The 6,000-nt window shown below is 35.7% G+C and overlaps 1 pseudogene across 1 annotated transcript in view; it reads right to left on the bottom strand.

Annotated features, from left to right (window-relative positions):
- The window catches only part of LOC108637487, a 123,445-nt pseudogene continuing 118,017 nt past the window's right edge, over nt 573-6,000 (bottom strand). The window contains exon 3 of the transcript XR_001919097.1: nt 573-1,817. The product of XR_001919097.1 is annotated as an E3 ubiquitin-protein ligase FANCL pseudogene (transcript). The remainder of the gene's footprint in view (nt 1,818-6,000) is intronic.

Below are 6,000 nucleotides of genomic sequence, written 5' to 3'. Positions count from 1 at the left end.
TATGTAAAGGCCGTGTATTGTCACCCTGCTTATTTAACTTATATGCAGAGTACATCATGAGAAACGCTGGGCTGGAAAAAGTACAAGCTGGAATCAAGATTGCCAGGAGAACTATTAATAACTGCAGATATGCAGATGACACCACTCTTTTTTTTTTTATGTAACACATTTTATTTAGCATTCTTAAAGAGTATACTAAAATACTTGGATAACTCAAACCTAACACATAATAAATATGTATTTTCTCATAGGAAAGCACAAGAAGAAGACAAAAATATTGTGAGTCTCAAGAATTTCAAAATGACGTAAAAAGTTCTCCACACGAATCCAGCTGTATACAATTCCCAAATTCATTTTATGAACCCCATCAAGATTTTACCAATCCAGATATGTTCAACAAGTCAAGCTCTCCATCTTGGTACACAAACACTTCTACAAATGGTATGGAGGTCACAGAATTAGACAGTTCTACAGGATTCTGGTTTACAGTGTCCCAGTTTACATTTAGCGAAGAGATAAAAGTAGATATATATTATTATGCCTTCACCATTATTTTTCTTTTGATATTAGTATGTCTTGCTTTATATTTTCTCTGAAGTTATCAAATAAAATCCTTTTCATAATTTAAGTTTCTAGCTCTTCACAGGAATGCTGCATTCTTATTTCAGGCTTTTCTCCCAGACATTTTCAAGGTAATTGGCTTACTACAATACAGACATTCACCAAACATGATGTTAAAACTCTGTCTACTAGTCAGTAGTCCTCTCAACCACTCATATAAGCATATATAATGGAAAGATTGGCCACACTGTGAATTATCACACACTTGATCAGGAATGGCACCATCAAGTTGATAGGCATAACAAATCCCACAATCCATAGAAAAATCAGATTTTTCCAGGATAGCACGAGCTGGAAAGTCAATTTCTAAAACATCTTTCAAATTTTGTAACAGACTGTTTTCTGGATCCCACAAATGTATGTTTCTGCTCAGCCTAATTCCCAGAGGTTTTACCACATGGTCAGCTCCAAGAAAACAGCACTCAGGAAGCATAGTGGGATGCCTGGGGTCTACCTCTATATTTATTGAAATGTTATTCCCTAATACAATTCTGCGTGCTGTAGCACTCCGTGTAGGTTTTTCTGGCTCAAGTACCCAAGTCTTCTCATCAATTTCATCCATAACATCCCAGAATGTCTTCAGTGATTCCAATGCTGCCAAAAACTGACTATAAATGCTTATTAAGGAGCTCTGTGGTGTCCAGGAAACAGAAAATGGAACTGGAAAATCCACAACACAATCTGGTGATTCTGCAGGGTACTTCGCCTTCAACTTGACAGTGATTAGATGCTCTCTACCAGAAACATCTGCTTTTAACTTGATGGTACTAAAGCAAGGATCCACATACACAAGCTTATCCCAACCAAGAGCTCTTATTTCTCCAATAAGGCTTGAGTAGAACTTGGGAGAAGGAGGTAGTACATATGGTTCTTTTTTATTCTTTAAAGCAACTTCCAAAAGCATCTTCAACTCCATCATAAAACTCACTAGATCAGGAGACTGCTGCATTCTCTGTTGTACTATGTGATGATATCCATTAAGTACTGCTTTCAGCTGCCAACTACATAGTAATCTGGCGTTCCTCAGCTGTAAATCTTTGGGCAGCAACAGTCTAAGGTGGAAATCTCTTCCCTCCTGGCGTCTCCCGTAGGCGGTTACCCCGGCCCAGGCGTGCAAACGGCGGCGAGGAACGGGTTTCCAGCAACAGCCCACAATTCTCAAACTTCTATTCTCCGAGGAGCCCTCGCGGGCCACCCTTCTCAAAAACCGCAAGTCCGATTCCCCCAATCCTTCGGGTCACAGACTTCCACGGCCCAGGCTGCACCGCCAAAGGAAAGCTCTCCGAGCGAAAGAGCATCAGACGGGCCGACACCACTCTTATGGAAGAAAGTGAAGAGGAACTAAAAAGCCTTTTCATAAAAGTGAAAGAGGAGAGTGGAAAAGTTGGCTTAAAGCTCACCCTTTAGAAAACGAAGAATATGGCATCTGGTCACATCACTTGATGGGAAATAAATGGGGAAACAGTGAAAACAGTGTAAGACTTTATTTTCTGTGGGGGGAGGGCTCCAAAATTACTGCAGATGGTGACTGCAGCCATTAAATTAAAAGACTCTTTACTCCTTGGAAGAAAAGTTATGACCAAGCTAGATAGCATATTCAAAAGCAGACACATTTCTTTGCCAACAAAGGTCCATCTAGTCAAGGTTATGGTTTTTCCAGTGGTCATGTATGGAGGTGACAGTTGGACTGTGAAGAAAGCTGAGTGCTGAAAAATTGATGCTTTTGAACTGTGGTGCTGGAGAAGACTCTTGAGAGTCCCTTGGACTGTACGGAGATTTAACCGGTCCATTCGGAAGGAGATCAGCCCTGGATGTTCTTTGGAAGAAATGATGCTAAAGCTGAAACTCCAGTACTTTGACCACCTCATGCAAAGAAATGACTCATTGGAAAAGACCCTGATGCTGGGAGAGATTGGGAGCAGGAGGAAAAGGGGACGACAGAGAATGAGATGGCTGGATGGCATCACTGACTCGATGAATATGAGTTTGAGTGAACTCCGGGAGCTGGTGATGGACAGGGAGGCCTGGCGTGCTGCGATTCATGGGGTCACAAAGAGTCGGGCACGACTGAGCGGCTGAATTGAACTGAACTGAACTGATATTTCTTTTTTCCAAGTGCTTAGGAAGACAGCAATTCTTTATGAATAGCTAAGATGTCACTTGCACCTCTGTCTGACAAATGAGTATTATCTAGATATATTATTTGAGATACTAGAGTCCTTCCCAAGATAATGATCTATACACCATCTTCCCTCTCTGGGACACACAAATCATATTACTGTGATAGTATAAGAGGCTCATCTGATGGGGAAAGTATTTTAGCATGTATTTTAAAAGTGTAAGTTTTGTAAGTTACTTATTATCTTGTGTATTAATTGTAGTAGTAGTGGTGTCTTTGAAATGTTGCATATTGACTTGATTTATAGTTCCTGAAAACATATTCTTAAAAAGAAAATAATTGGTGGTCTGTGAAAATGTGTTTTTTTTGCCTTAAAACCTTTGGCTATACACATGTTCCCCATCCTGAACTATTTTGATGTATGGCAAAACCAATACAATATTGTAAAGCAATTAACCTCCAATTAAAATAAATAAATTTATATTAAAAACAAACACAACACTTTTGGCTAGGGATACAAACATTTAGGCTTGAACATACTGATAGGTTGTAACTAAGGTAGATGAGATGGCATGACGATTTCCTGTCTTCACTGATGAATGCTTGGTGCTGGTTTCACCACCTAATTGTACTATTTCACAAGCCAGGCTCTTCTGCCATTTAGGATATTATTATTATTATTATTAAAATTCTAACTGCCTAAGACCTAAACATCTGGTAAGAATTTAGTAAGAAAAAACAAGCAAAAAAAAAAAAAAAAAAACTATTGTAGATAAGGGTTGTTTTTAATCTGGTGGAAAAAATGCTTATGTCAGACAAAAATAAATTGGGTAGTTGTAGTATTTTCTTTTGTAGGCTTGTAAGCATTTACTTATTATTATTATTATTTTTTACAATGAGTCTCTTAAGATTAGAATATCAAATTTCTGACTGATATATGATCTATTGAAACCTGCTTTTGTAGACAGTCTAGCATGTCAGACCCTCCCAGTCACTCAAGCCTGACAATCACATATGCATTGTGAAGCATGCTTGCAGTGGAAACTTACTGTAAAAACTACCTTTTGTGAAACTGTGCTTAATGTGTATTCCACTTTAGCCTGGGAAAGATAGTTTTGAAAATATATTTGAAAAAATATATGATGAAGCAACTATTTATAATGAAGAATATATTTTTAACATTGATTTATTAAATTTAATTGTTAGCAATTATTAATCATAACTTTAAAACTAATAATATAAAATATATTTTTATCCAAAGTGAATTCAGTGGCATATATAAATGACACACAAGTTATATATAAATATATGGTCTATTTTAAAACTAAAGATACATACTATTCATTTGATCTTAATTTTGAAGGAGGAAAGAATATAGAATAAATGGCAATTTTATATTCTATACATTCTGAGAGATTCATATATTTTCTTGAGAAATATTTTAAATTTGCAATACAATTTTACTGCAAGCAACATATATTATGTTTTGTTATAACTTGAAAAGAAAAACAATTATTGAATTGCTTTGTGAAAATTATTTTTTTTATTTTTATAATATACAAGATTCATGGACCATTCTACACTTGCCAGTGGGATAAATTGCACTGTACTTTTACATGTTTTATAAATACTAATAATTAAAATCTTAGGAAAATATATTCTTAGTTCTCCACATGTTTTCCATTAACTTTTATTCATTTATTTATCTAATTTTTCAGAAAGAGAGAAGATGATTTTAAATAATGTCAACAGGTAAGAAAATCAAGACTTTTGTTAAAATGTATTATACAAAATGCATACATGTGCAAAGAGATTGCTTTCAAAATAGATTACAAAATCAGATTAAAATTATTTACTTTGAGAATTTTCTAATAGGCATATAACATATTTATGTAATATAAAGTATATATTAAATTGTACTTTATTATCAGCTTTCATTATGAACTAAATATGGTAATAATAAAAAAGATATTCAGGTAAATTATATAGGATTATTTTACTTTTTACCAGTACACAATATATTTTAATAAATTTCAGAAAATTCAATTGAGAGTGTTTATTGTGATCATGGATGTTGGCCAGGGAACCAAAGTCAGAAATTGAGAATAATGCAATATAATTTTTAACTTTCATCCAATATTCACTGGTGGAGGAAGAAGGAACCTTTGTTTTATAAGACTGAAGATTTGGAAAGAAATCTATGAGGTCATATTTTATTTATTTATTTTTTTTTTTTCTGGCCAAGCTAGGATAGATCATGCTCATGTACTATAATCACTATGTGTTGTAAAAGAAGCCCCTTATGAGACTAATCCCAATTGAAAGCTAGAATTTTTGAAAATCTAGCATATTTTATGACAAATTTAATACTAAAATGTCAGAATTATAGTTAAGCTGTGAGTTCTAAGCATTTTCTACAAATACAGAGTTCTGTGAGTGTGTGAGTATTCACAGATATAGAATCAAAATGGCAATATAAATCTGAATAATTATGTTTGTATAGCTCCATTCTTGACTATTTTCCTTAGTCAATAGTCCATCATAAAAAAATCAATATAAAATGTTTCCTTATAGAGTTTTATCACTTGTGCATATTTGTCCATTTAAAATAAATTTTCTGATAGAGTTTTATCACCTATGCAGATATGTTCTTATACAATGGACCTAATCCTTCATGTGTGTGTGTGTGTGTGTGTCTGTGTGTGTCTGTGTGTTTATAATACATCCAAGATGGATGGGTTATGGTGGAAAGATCTGAGAGAATGTTGTCCACTGGAGAAGGGAATAGAAAACCACTTCAGTATTCTTGCCTTGAGAACCCAATGAACATTATGAAAAGGCAAAAGGATAGGACACTGAAAGATGAACTCCCCAGGTCAGTTCAGTTCGGTTCAGTCGCTCAGTCATGTCCGACTCTTTGCAACCCCATGAATCATAGCACACCAGGCCTCCTTGTCCATCACCAACTCCCAGAGATCACTCAGACTCATCTCCATTGAGTCAGTGATGCCATCCAGCCATCTCATCCTCTGTTGTCCCCTTTTCCTCCTGCCCCCAATCCCTCCCAGCATCAGGGTCTTTTCCAATAACTCAGCTCTTCACATGAGGTGGCCAAAGTATTGGAGTTTCAGCTTTGGCATCACTCCTTTCAATGAACATCCAGGATGGATCTCCTTTAGAATGGACTGGTTGGATCTCCTTACAGTTCAAGGGACTCTCAAGAGTCTTCTCCAACACCACAGTTCGAAAGCACCAATTCT

The sequence above is a fragment of the Capra hircus genome, chromosome 14 (assembly GCF_001704415.2).
Source record: "Capra hircus breed San Clemente chromosome 14, ASM170441v1, whole genome shotgun sequence".
Classification (NCBI taxonomy): Eukaryota; Metazoa; Chordata; class Mammalia; order Artiodactyla; family Bovidae; genus Capra; species Capra hircus.
The sequence above is the reverse complement of the archived record's forward strand: the minus strand, read 5'-3'. Positions and strand labels throughout refer to the sequence as shown.